We start from the raw sequence: 14,474 nt of genomic DNA on the forward strand, positions 1-14,474 counted from the left end.
AGAATTAGCCAATTGCTATTCAATATAAGTTGGCCACGTAATATTCAATAGCGATGACTCATTTGACATGGACCACACAATTAAAGCTTCATTTGTTTCAAGAAAAATAAATAATTTAGCAAAATATTTTTGAAAATTGATCACTAATAAATAAACAAATGAAAAATAATTTTATCTTACACAAAAATATTTTTAAAATCATAGATTTTTTGTGAAACAAATGAAGCCTAATTAATAAGCCATTTTGTCCCCATGCAAATGACCTATCTGTTCAAAAGCCACGCCGAATGAGATAGCATTGTAAGAAACCCAAAATCTGCCCGTTGACAAAGAATTCTTGACTCGCACCTCAGTTTCTCCTAGCCGGCATTCGAAGATATCAATAAAATTAAATAAGCTCTTTCTGCTGTTTCGACTCTTCTCAATCGATTAATTAGCATCTACGATACTTTTTGTGGAAATGCCTAGATCCAATATCACCTAATTCAGAGTGCGATATAATGTTATTGGGAATATTAAGGTGCTCGTGTGAGAGGTATTAGAGAAGCCTGAGGTTGTGCATTTGATATATTATAGAGCATATATTATCTAGTTACTCCATATTTCATTGGCTCGAACTTTTAACATGACTATGACGGAGATAAAAAAAAAAAAAAAAAATGTATATATATATATGCAATATCACAACATAGCACGCTGATTTGATTAACTCTTGCAATTAATTAGACAGCTGATTTAGCCATTTTTATTCTTATGCGTGTGATGTAATATTTAAGTTTGGTGACCAGCTTATTTATACTGCTTAAGACATGTCAATCGTTATATTCATAGTTATAACATGTAATAATTTATATGTGAGTCGTTTTATATCAATTGCATATTAACAGATATTAATCTTTGATTATATCGATTCAAGTTGGTTGTTTCTATCAATACATCGTAGGTGCTGGCCAAACATGTCGACAAATAATAGTCGCTATTAGGTGTTTAAATGATGCCAATCATTCAATTCATGAGCTATTCCGATTTCGTGTGGATCGATCTTGTTTTTGCATATAGTTTGTAAAAAGAACTCTTGGCTTAAGGAATGAAAGAATTACTTTTGTGGACTTAATCTGATTAGTAAACCAATTCATTACTTATGACCTTCAATTAATATATCTAAATGATCAACTAATCCTTTTCACTTTTCTTCATATTATCAAATATAATGTTTATGTAGTTAAGTAAACATTTAGGAGCTCAGTGTCCATGTAAAAGAGATGAGAATGTGCAGGTTTTCAACTGGCGATGCAATCATTGAAACCTGTTCTATCCAGCTCTCTAATTAGACGTGGTTTGACTTGTTTTATCGCTCTTTTGGCTAGCACATAATTTTTTGCATGGATGGGGACTTTGTGAAAATAAGATTTGGCTGCCGGGCAGCATCTCAACTATGCAGTGTAACTTTGTCGCCAATTCTAAACTAGTGTGATGGTGCAGGGTGCTTGAAATGCTGTACTAGTATGGCTTCATAACAAAGAATCTGAACTAAAAGTTTCAGATGGCCTTATTGAGAGTGCTAGTATGAACACCTAGAGGGGGGTGAATAGGTGTTTAAGATAAATCTTGGCAAATATATGCGGAATAAAATAAACTTTAAACAAAGGAGTTAGGGAAGAGAATAAGAACACAGAAATTATAGTGGTTCGGCTTAATCCAAGCCTACGTCCACTCTCCCACGCTAACAACCTTCTTGGCTGGATTCCACTATGCAATCAACAAGAGATTATAACTTTGAGCGCAAACACTTAGTAGATCACACCATCTCACTAAGTCACTCTTTTGGTATTTCTCTCACGATCACAAACGTTTAAGCTCTCCAAAGACAAGTGTATGATCGAATGTCGCTCAGACTTTGGAATTATAAATTCTACACTCTATCTCTTATTTGCTCATCGGTCCTTCATCTCCTTAAATACTCCTCCACTTCCAAACTAGCCGTTGGACAGTATCCCGGAGAATCGTCTTCCAATATACCCATTGGACAGCTCTGTATCTAGAAGATTTGGTAGCCGTTGAGTGACAAAGGTAGAATCCCAAATTGATTCCGATCGCCCATACAAACGAAATCTTGGTTTCCATAAGTAAAGCTTTTCGTATAGAAAGTTCTTGTCTTCAAGATCCAATCGTCAATCAAATAGATTAAGTCAATCAAATCAATCTTGATGTGGAATCCAAACCAGATCACTAGCCGTTATATGATTGGGCTTGAGTTACGTTCGACGAATCTGGATGTAAAGTCGAGAGCAATAGACTTTACAATCCGAGTCTAAGTGCGATAGACTTTGCAATCGAGTCTCAACATATTTTGCTTCGAACAGATTTAGCTTTAAGGTCTTAACACAGTCTGAATAAGTTCGGTTCCAACATAGAGTCTATCTTCCGGTTCGGTTTCAAAGATAGAGTCGTCTTCCGGTTCTCCATTCACGTTCGATCGGAATTTGTTAGAGTGAGCAGACTTCTGATGTAGAACAGACTTTGACACTAAAGTCTGGCAGTCTTCAGACTTTGACACAGAAGTCTGGAAATCTTCAGAATATGCTTTGGACATGTGTTCCGTTCAGTCTTCTGGCAATCTTTTGACTTTAACAATATCATTTACATGTTCTATCATCTGCATGGTCTTTTCCTTAACCATTAAACATGTTAGTAGCTTTTGATTTATTTTGTCATCTTCAAAACATCATAAGGGATTTCCCTAACACTTATATTATGTCGAATTTGGAAGGCGCTGATTTATATTTGCATTAGGACCATCAATTGCTTATCGTAATGGCTATTGAAGGCAATACCTTCTTCCCATTGAAAATCATAGGAAGAGTTGGTGGTATAAACGAGAAATGACACGCAAAATGTCATGCCTTTGATGGTGTGGAACCATATGCATTTTCATCAATGGTCGATTTTTTATCATCTGAAGGGATATAAGAGAGGGTGGAAAGAGATGCCAATTGCCAGAATGAGGAGAGGGGGGGACTAAAATTCTGGACCAGCCAAACTGAGCCATTCGTTTGCTCAAATTCTGTAATGTGACAGATTGGGACGAGCTTGAGATTCAGCAATTCCCGTGTCTTATAGGATTTCAGAATTTCACTTTGTTAAAGGGATAACATGAAGAACTATCTTGTTCTTGGAAGTGCTCCAATTCAATTTTTGAAAATCCACTTGTTCATTTTTTTTGCGATGCTGATGGACGCATAAAACTCTCAGGAAATATGGATTGTCCAAGGCACACAGAAATGTCTCTCCAGGGTCAGCAACTTTTCGATTTGTTATACACTGCATTTCTTGCGTTTCCATTTTGGCCAAAATTTCTTCTCACAAACCATGTCGGTCTCTTCTAGTCACTTGAAACACGACATGTCCTATAGATAGTCCACCGTCTAGTTGGCATCAATAACCTGCCCACTCGATCTCCCAAACGCATCCATCCATATCCTCTGAATTATCTTCTTCGAGAGTTTTGGAAGGCGGCAGTAGTTGAGCCTCGTTGCCTGAGCACGTTATCATAAGAAGAGTCAACACAAGTCCAGTTACCAAGGTAGGAATTATTGTTAATAGTATCGAACCGGCTCCCTTATGGAGTAGGAGAGATATGATAGTTTCTCTAAGAGGTTTAAGAATGAGGGAGATGCCAAGCGTGCCAACTCCAGAGGAATCGCACCCTTGAACTTATTTGAAGAAAGGTCTAACCATTCAGCAACGCAAGATTCACTATTGATGAACCTACGGAACTGATGATGTTGCCAGAAACATTTAAAACTCGAAGCAAAATGAGTTTTTCCAATGGTTTCAGGGATCTCCATTTGGAAATTGCTATTAAACAAGCCAATGATTCTGAAGGCATTCCAAATCTTCGCCAGCTGGGGCTCCCTTCCTTTCAATGTCACTGTCGTGGAATCTACCTATGAGCCGATAAGAGAATATAGCCCCCCTTACGCATGGGAAATACGTCCCTGTTATAAACAGTTAGACCACCATGTCCAGAATCTATGTCCATCTCCATAGTCTGACTTAAAATTAAGACGTACTTGGTAGGAAAACAACCGGTGGAGTAATTTAGAGGTCCGAGATTCTCAACTTGGGTAAGGGATGATGAGTCCCTGGCCTCTTCTTCAAGCCAGAGAATTTATTTGACCCAAGAATCAGAACTTGCAATTGTGGAAGGGTCTCTAACCAAACTGGAAATGCATCCTCGATCTTGTTCTCGCTGACATCTAGAAGTTTTAAGGATGATCAGGCCATGGACCTTGCAGTCGATTTTGACTCAAACAGAGACTCCCCAAGCTAATATTTGGGAGACTGGCGCAGTGTTTTCACCGTGGAACTAATGCAATCTGATGCTTATGGCAGGGAGACCTTGGAGGACACATCAGACGTGCGAATAGATCCACTCAAGTTGTTATTCCACGTGACCAATGTTAGGAAAATCCCTTATGATGTTTTGAAGATAACAAAATAAATTAAAGGCTACTAACGTGTTTAATGGTTAAGTAATAAACCATGCAAATGATAGAACATGTAAATGATATTTTCAAAGTTTGAAGATGGCCAGAAGATTGAACGTAACACATGTCCAAAATATATTCTGAAGATTTCCAAACTTTTGTGTCATGTCCAAAGTATATTCTGAAGATTTCCAGACTTTTGTGTCAAAGTTTGAAGATTGCCAGACTTTAGCGTCAAAGTCTGTTTTACATCAGAAGTCTACCAACTCTAACAAATTTCAAACTAAACGTGAATGAAGAACTGGAAAATAGATTCTATGCTAAAGCTGAACTTATTCAAATTGTGTCCAAACCTTCAAACTAAATCTGTTCAGAAGCAGAATATATTCAGACTCAAATTATAAAATCTATTACTCTCAGACTTTACATCCAAAATGAGACAGAACATAACACAAGCCCTAAATGTATAACGGCTAATGATTTGGTTTGGATTCTACATCAAGATTAATTTGATTGACCAAATCTAATTGATTAACAAATTAGATGACAAAAACTTTCTATACAGAAAAGCTCTAGTTATGGAAAACAAGATTCTGTTTGTATACGCGATCGAGAATCAATTTGGGATTTTACTTATCACTCAACGGCTACCAAATATTCTAGATACGGATCTGTCCAATGGGTAGATTGGAAGACGATCTTCTAGATACTATCCAACGGCTAGTTTGGAAAGGGATGAGTATTTAAGGAGATCAAGGATCGATGAGCAAGTAAATGATAGAGCGTAAAATTTATAATTCTAAAATTTGAGCAAACTTTGATCATACACTTGTCTTTGGGGAGTTTAAACAGTTGTGATCGTGAAAGAAATACCAAAAGAGTGCCTTAGTGAGATATTGTGATCTACCACTGAGTGTCTGTACTCAAAATTATAATCTCTTGTTGATTGCATAGTGGAATCCAGCTAGAAGGTTGTTAGCATGGAAGAGTGGACGTAGAATTGATCTAAGCCGAACCACTATAAATTATATGTTCTTATTTTCTTCCCTGAACTTTTTTATTTTGTTCGTAATTCTATTTAACTGTTAAAGTCTGATCTCGCTCAAACTCTGTTGTTCTTTAAATTCATATTCAAAAGCAAAATATTTTACTACGTTTCACGAAAATTTTCTTACACCTATTCACCCTCCTCTAGGTGTTCATACTAGCACTTTCAACTAGAACTTGAGAAAATTGGGATTTTTCTTGTGAAGTCGTTATTTGGAACCGAATAGAATACCAAAACAGGTGAGGGGAGTTGGAACACGTCCTTCAAACCTAGTATGAGGTAGATAAACTAGCGTATTATACGTACAGGCTTGCCTTCATGGTCTGAAAATTTTCAAATTGTGTTCGGGGCAGGCTACCATTGAAGTCGTTTTGAGCAATGTTGAACAAATACAGCCAAGGAAATGGAGATTTCCTCCCGAGTTGATCTATTCATGTGGAACTTGTTTTCTCTCGGAGGAATTTCACCAAAGATCGAGTGAGTTTCCAGCCAATAAGGGAACAGGTCCTTTATTTGGTTATAGCTAAGACCTAAAACGACTAACCAGGCCCAGTTGGTCATCGATTGCAGTAATGGCCCCAGAAGAAGGTTCTTGCTCAAGTCTACTGTCGAGGTTGCTTAAGTTACTCAAGCACTGAGGTGTGGTGCCACTGCAATCTTTATCAGATAATTCTAGAACCTGAAGTGAACTCAGAAGACAAAAAGAAGAAGAGACCTTTACAGGGAACTAGTCGTTTGAGACCCGTAACCACATCGTGGAAGATGGCTGGATGGGAAGCGTGCCTTGAATATGTCAAACTTCTTCCAAAGAACCACTGCAGACTTCCAGTAATCAAGTTGCCAGAAAGGTCCAGGAACTCCAGAATGCTCTTTCCTGCCTCCTATATCCATCTTAAAAATTGATCAGAAATTTTGCTTCTGGCAAAGACTAGAAAATTTAACTTCATTGAGCATTTCCGAGACCATTGGCAAGTGATGGGAACTGAAGTGAATTTGTCGCTCTTTCCCAACAATTGGGAATTGTTGTATGCAATGAAAAAGACTGAGATATTGGCTTTGGGAAAATTTGCGGTTCCACTGTGGCGTCAAACTTGTTCGCCCAAAGGTCTATTTGGACAAGCCACTCGAGGTTTGATCGTGAAGAAGGGATTAAACCAGAGAGGTCCCTTTTGGAGAGGTCCATATACATGAGTTGAGTGAGGATGCTGATCGAATCAGGTAATTCGCCTGATGTACTCTCAGGAAAGATCCAACGACAAGAGGGAATTACTCCAGTTTGACTACGGAAGAGAAAAAAGCAGCCCTGCATTTGATTGTAAAGCGAGACTCTGGAGATTCGTCAAATTCAAACCATAATCTGGCAATGTAACTTGCAATAAAGCAATCGCCGAGTCCCAGAGACGTCGACGTAGAAGACGTGTTCATTAAGGAGTCGGATGGTGCAGCAGACATGTTGACGAGATCCATGAAGAGTTCTCTTGTTTCTGTTAGTTTCTAAAGAAGCATCTTAAAAGAGAATCGACCAGTCTCAAACCGTAACCATTGTGAGACAGATCAAGCAATATGAATTTCATAAAGATGAGAAATCTCATGAGGGATGGCACCAGAGAGCACACAAGAAGAAAGGATGAGATGTGCGTGCTCTGAAACCAACCAATCATGGGCAGAATGTCAGAGCGACAAAATCGTTTCCAGAGAGATCAAATAATTCGTCAGGCTATCGGGAAATATTCATTACTGATCCTTATCTATTCAAGAATGTTCCCGACTAGAGTATCATTTGTCCTCTCTAAAGTTGATAATGAAGAAATCACTTCAATTTAGAAAAAAGAAGCAAAGACGCAATCTCCGGCTTGAGCACCTTCTGGGCATGCCTCCAAAGTCATTTTCAGTTATGGTTAAGCAAGGAGGCGAGAAATGGCTCCAGTCACTGAGTTCTAGATGTGCAATGTTGATTTTGATTATAATACAAAGTTCCATATTTGGTAGTATACAGAGATATAATCAAACATCTATGAACAGAGAAGCTTGTTCTTTCTCCATCATTTCAGGAACCAGATGCCAACTGATCACTCTGCATCTTCTGCAATTAAACTTAGAGCAGATAAACTAAACTATGAGATACTACTTAATATATTTCGACTCCTCCCCCTCTCAGAGTCAAATTGTGGCCTACTGAGCTGAGCTTCATCTGATTTCGATCAGGAAATGACGGATTCATCTATTGGATAAGTTACTGGACATTCTTTGTCTTCAATCACTAGACATAAAGTTCATGGAGCTCATCAAAAGCTCAAGGAACCTTGCCTCAGTTTGGTTCCACAGCATTCCATGGAATCATGACTTCTCAGCCCCACCGTATTCCACCCTGCGCATTGGTGTCTCCAAAAAAAGTGTGGTTGTTTCAAATAAGATAACAGACTGAGGAATCGAAGTGTGATTTTCATTTTTATGGTGAAGGCAAAGGCCGAAAGTAGATTGATTAGCATGATCACGTTCAATTTGTTAAAAACAGCTTGCAGTTTTGATTCCTTTCTCATTATCAACACGTCAAGTGCAATCCAGAAACTGAAGCTCCAAGTCTTCCACTCAAAAGCAACAAATCATACTTCATAAATCAAATTAGCCGACAAGAATCCCCTTCCAGTATTATGGTGAAACTGATACCATAAATACATGGACCATATAACACGAGGTTCGCCGATCTCACAACAATGAAAACTTCTAACCATAAACACTAAGCCAATCTCTAGCATTAGACCAACACGACAGTGAAACATCACGGTTGGCTATCTACTTAATTCACATATTCCAAACACACTTTGGAGTCCTTATTCTACGGATCTCACGCAAGGACTTGGCACTACAAGAGGTGAGGATCACATAGATTAGCCATCTATTTATCAGCATGCGAAGCCTACCACACGAATTAGATTAACGAGTGGACATTTACTTCCACGGTACCGGTACAATGGACATGGCTTGTGGGGTGCTGTTAGTGCACGCTCCTGTGCTCTGGTTTAGTGGGCTTCCTGGGCCACCAGAGGATTCACTAAGAGTCCCATGAGACGGGCTGCTGGCCCCTGTAAACCCACCAGACGATCCGATCCTCGCTGTGCCTAGAAAAGGTTCTGCATGGTTCGCTTTTGATTCTTTGCGACCATCCGCAATGAAACTCCCAACGATCACCTGGAATGTTTAACACAATGCACGCTTCAAATGTTTGCAGCAATTGAGAAGACAAAAATCAAATTGAGACCATTTCCCCTAAAACTCACAACACGCACTAAGCCAAGCACAAGGTGAAATTTAAGACAAAGTTATGAGATGCTAGCAAACTCAAACCTCCGGTACTCAGCTAAATTGGAAAAAGATCTCACTCTTAACCCTACATTGCCCTCCAAACATCTTTTTCTCAGTACATCTTTAGTGTTGCTTCACCCAGATGTGGGCCAGACCAGATTGTAAGTTAATAAAGGATTTAGTGTAACTACTAGACTAAAATTTACTTTCCAAAAATGCAAGAACGGAGTGACCACATGCACAGATAGATTCTGAATCCAAGGTTGTATAAGTTTCTCTCCTACATGCAAAGAAGCATACAAAGGGAAAAAGAACCTGAACAGGGAGGCAGCAGTAAGAAGACCCGCGACCCCTCCCCCTAAAACACGACCATCTGGCCCAGACAGAGATACACTTAAACCTCCAGTTCTGCTTCGGTGGCCATCACTTTCAGATAACAAAAATGAACCAGAGAGTGATAGTATTTCAAATCGCCCCTGCATTGAAAAACAATCACAAAATGAGAGATGCTAAATGCTGCAACAGATGTTTTATCACGAACACTTTGCATAAAAGTTCATACTTGTTCAACCCATACAAGAAAAAAAAAAGCCAGCAACAAAGTTTTCGGAATGCAAATGTCAACAGAAAGCAATACAGAAGGCTTATGCAGATGCCGCGCAAAGAGGTTTTAGCTATAGATGGATTAGATGGCCAGAAGAAATGTTTGCCTATTTATAGCTATTCCTAAATAGGGCCAAGGTGTATAGAGCAAAGTTGAACTGGTTCGACCAGCATTTTCCATATGAATAATGATAGGTATACTAAGATTAATTTGAGAAATCAATCTATAAACCAGTATGGCCAACTTCTGTTGGGTTACAACCATTTATTTAAGTACTCCCTCACAGTATGCTACATCACTCGATACCAACTCTGTAAACCAATCTTAGTACAACTGGCTTTACTCTTTTATAATATAAGTTTCAACTATTAAAACAACCAAACCAGAAAACTTCGTGTTGAATTATCTGACTATCAACTTCTCCTGTTCGATGATGTGACCCACAATACTTCCTCCTCCTCAACTCCAGCCATTATATGTGCTTGATTTCAGTTACTTGAACTGATTAGTACAATCAGATAATGTCCATCCTAAATCCATAGTGCTCTCCATGCACCAGAAAGAATATGCAGCTAGTTAGAGTATGATCCAAATGACGGTTGATAGTTGAAAAGTTGAGTTGAAAAGGAGAGAGGAAAGAAAGTATGCGATTCAACAGAATTTCGATGAACAATTCCCACAAATCAAGATCTCCGTTTTCCTCTTGGACTAGCCGCAGACATTATTCTTTCTTCGAATCATTCCCTTCAAAAATTATTCTGTAAAAAATAGATGAGTAAAGAAAAGTAAAACTTAAAAAGAGAGATTTCCTAGTCGGACAGAGCATTATTCGTTTTTTAATTACATGGGGGCAATATTATTTTAGAAAAAGCCAATGGGTCCAGATGCTGACAACTCATTCCTTAAAAATCTCATTATCAACTTCAAGATCAGGAGAGATTATATCAGTCTCACAAACCTCATAAGTTACAGTCCCACCAGATATCGCAGGTTGGCGAAGGGTCACATTCGATATGGCTCCATTAGCTGATAAAATGCAAACAGCTCGTGGACCATGTTGAGAAAACGACATTATTTTGGATGAAACGTCCTGAAACACCACCTCACTAAATCAATTTAACCATGCAGAAAAATTTTGGATGTCAATAAACAGAAGCTTGACAGAAAAGCAATATCACTATCTGTAGGCCAAATTTGCTTGCTTGACAGCAATGTTTTCTCGTTCACATGCTTCTTGCAATTTTTAGTGAGTAAACTCATGCTTTTTGGCCACATAAACTTTAGCATATTTCCAATTATCAATTTTTGCAGAGAAAGCTTCAATAATCCTATAGAAAAAGGAAAATGTCATAAATATAACTCTATTCATCAATGTACATAATTCCACTCTTGTCATTAGGATCTTCTGGTATCATGCAGGTTAAAGAATTGGCTCAAGTTAACCATTTACATTGTACCCAACAAGAAAAGTTTCCAAGCAATAGTATTCAAAGAGCAGCACAAAGAAGACCGATTTGGAATTTAGTTGAAGACCAACCACAACATACTTGAATTAATTAGTTATGTGAAATGGCCAGTCTTATACACGAATGTAATTCAGTAACTTTATGAAGGTTTTATCAAATTAAACCAGAAAATAGTCATGGTTTAAATGACATTATTCTGGAATCACTATTAAAAATTTCACAGAAAGATGCAGCCTGTGAGAACATGAAAGGAGAATTAAAAGGGCCAAAGAGAACCTCTCCAGCTTTTACAGTGATCACATGTGGTGTAAATCCAATTCCAAGTGATCCTGCAAGAAGATTTTTAATCAGTCAGTCAACTTATTCCCAGGCAAAACCATAAACAAGAAAGGTAGGTCATTATATTCTTCATAACAAAAAAGCATTTGAGAACTCTATTAATCAAAGCAGAAAAGAAATCATAAGCAATAAAATCTACATATAAAAAGGTATATAGCAATGAACAGTTCGAATATCTGGCCCCAGAAAAAAAAAAGGAACATTCGAGATATGATTTGTTTTTAATATGCTACGCAATGAGAAATCATAAAAAGAGCATTGGGGGAAGAAGTCAAAATCTTCACAAAGCAAATTCCCCGACGTTTAAAGTCGCGAAAACCAAAACAGCGGCTGCAACTGACCTCACCAAGTAAGCACAGGAATAACATAAGGCAAGGTCCACATAAACCGAAGACAGAAAAATGGAAAATTGCAGAACAAGAAATAAGGGTACGGAAGTCATTCAACATAAAAGATCTGAAGTCAGACCCCAACAACAGATCCCCCAAGTTGCAGCAGATACCAGCTTGCTTTCCCTTATTTAAAGACGTATCCTAGTGAAATGGTATCCACAAACACACGCAAATGCACAGCACCATGAATCAACAACGACCAATCAGCCATTTGGTTAGCCAATCAGAAACCCAAGTTTGGAAACCAGGAGAATTAGCATAAAAAGAGAGACGCCACATGACTTCAGACAGCTGATCCAGCACCACAAGACCAGACACCACCTTTTTCTCAAGAAGTTGCAAAAGTCACAAACCCAGATCCGGGGACAGGTGTGAACACCCATAGGCCCGTCAAAACGCATCTCTTTTCCATTTACCTAAAGTCTCCAGCTGCCGTTTCTTGTTGCTAGAACCAGGAGGCCTCCCTCTCTTCTTGAACGAATTCGGAGATGCAGGCCCTGACCCGCCGCCGCCCGCCGACGCCGGGGGAGCCACCACGGAAACCGGGTGGGGCGAGGAGAACCCCCCACCGGGCGGCGCCACCGTGCTCGGCGGGGCCGCCGGCGTGAGGCCCAGCGCAATCGTGCCGTCCGGCCCGTACTTTCTGGGCCTCCCTCTCTTTTTCTTCGCCGGCTCCGCGCCAACGTTCATGTTGATCCCGTGGGGCAGCGCTGCGGCAGGGCCGCCTCCGTCCGCCGAGGCAGCCTCCGCGGGGCCGCCGTTCCCGGCGGCGGAAGGGGCCTTGTAGGAGGGTGACGCGGCGGCGGGGCTTGTACACAGCTGTCCCATCGGGGCTGAAGGCCAAGCGCATGTTCTGCACCACCGGCTGCGACGGCAGCGAAGCCTTCTGGAGACCCACCGGGAAGGGTCTCCTCTGCTTGCGATGACTCTGTCTCAGATCCTGACATTTTTGCCCTTCTGGGTTTACTTAATTCTCCATAAAAAAACCCTGCAACAAAAATCTTCCACGAGATCAGCCACAGAAAACGCTAAACCTTCGAGCTCAACTCCTCGAAAGCTCAAATTTTTAGCAGAATGGTAGCGAGAAAAGGCAATCCTTGAAGAAGACAGCTTTGCGAAGAATTAGCATGTTTTGCTCCTAAAACCAAAAAACCTCCACTGCAAAAATGGGCCAAAAGAAGACCTTCACTAACAACAACCGCGACAGAGATCAAAATTTTGGGAAAATCTAAACCCTAGAACCCCAGAATTGCTAGATTTCGAGCGAAAATCCCTCGAGAAAATCCGAAGAAAAAGTCACAAATTACTGCGAATTATCTCCAGAAATTACACGGCGTATTTTCTGACTCCCTGGGGAAAGCAAAAACCGAGCGATTTTCCGACATTGAGCAGTAGATCATGCGAGAAATTCTGGTTAAAAAATCGACAAAAACGAGGAAGAAAACAATTTTCTGGAAAATATTTAATTTTACGGAAATTAGGGCTTAAAAATGGCTTAAAAACACGGTTAAAAGGCAAATAATCGGAAAAAAACACCAAAAATCCGCAAGAAACTCACCAACAAAATTGGCAAAAAAATACGCGCAGAGAGCGGGAGTCGCAGGAGAAGCAAAAATTCTAGGGTTAGAGAGTGGGGAAAGCGGAGAGGGTCGCGAATGCTTTTTCTTTAAAGAAATGCGAGAATTCGAAGATATTTAGGCCCTTTTTTTTTTTATTCTTTATTTTTAAAATAGGAAAAGAAAATCGGTTTTCCCTTTTCATGCCCCTCCGTCTTACGGGCTTTATTGGAAAAAGCAGGGCCTAATTTTGCTTTCCTTCCTCCGCCCCAAAAAAAAAAAAAAAACCAAACCAAACAGAGAGACAAAGAAAGAAAGAAAGAAATAATAATAAATTAATTTCCTTTCTCCTCTTTCTAACGCTCGAGTCAAACTACCGAGCTCGCTCTGTCAGGACGACCCGTGTCGAGGAGCAGCAGCGGGAAACAACGAAGAAGAAAGGGCATAGTCAGACAAATAATTTCAACTTTGAATTGGTCCCCCAGACTTTCAAATTATTTGAATGTGATGTCTAAATATTTGATTTATTTATATAATCACTAAATTTTTAGTAAATTTTCAATATACTATCCATTGGATAGTATATATCAAAAATTCATTGACAATCATATCAAACAAATTGAAATTTTAGAGACGATAGTTCATATTAAATTTACAGTTCGGAGATCATAACGAATAATCAAAAATTCTTGAGATCGCGTTACGTATTAAATTTTATTTAAGCATCATCTATGTAATTTTCTCGTACAGAACCGAGGTAACTGTCGAGACAGAGAAGGCGAGTAATGGAAGACGGTGGGGCCCTGCCGAAGCAGTGGCAATGTCGTAATTCTCTTATTCCCTTTCCTTTAATGTTGTTTGCAGTGGTTTTTTTTTCTTTCTTCTTTTTTGACCTTACTTCTTTTTGGGGTCCGTTACTTTTCGTTGCTTTTTCTAAAGGTTTCTCCTTTTCTTTTTTTTTATTAAGGACATTAATTATCCTCATCAAAGCGCTTTTACTGATCTCTTTTTCAGAAATCGCATAGTTGCAAAAAAATCTGGTGGTCGGTCAGTCCGCCTCTGTTTTTTTTTTTTTTGGGTTGGGAGTAATTAAAGTCAGATCACTAATTAAATCCGAGATTTGGAGGCTAATCTCGCCGGGGAAAATCCGAGTTTGGAGTTTGGTAATCGGTCGGAGAGGATTTGAGAGCGACGCTCGCCGTGTGGGCCCTCCACCCCGGGGAATTACCGCCATCTGGGTGGGCCCCAGAGACGTTGGGCCATTGGGCATTGGGCA

General features: G+C 39.5%; 1 pseudogene; it reads right to left on the minus strand.

Moving 5' to 3' along the window:
* Positions 1-3,425: 3,425 nt before the first annotated feature.
* LOC120294500 lies at positions 3,426-13,027 on the minus strand (annotated as a pseudogene).
* Between the last annotated feature and the right edge of the window lie 1,447 nt (positions 13,028-14,474).

This window comes from Eucalyptus grandis, chromosome 6, assembly GCF_016545825.1.
Source record: "Eucalyptus grandis isolate ANBG69807.140 chromosome 6, ASM1654582v1, whole genome shotgun sequence".
Classification (NCBI taxonomy): Eukaryota; Viridiplantae; Streptophyta; class Magnoliopsida; order Myrtales; family Myrtaceae; genus Eucalyptus; species Eucalyptus grandis.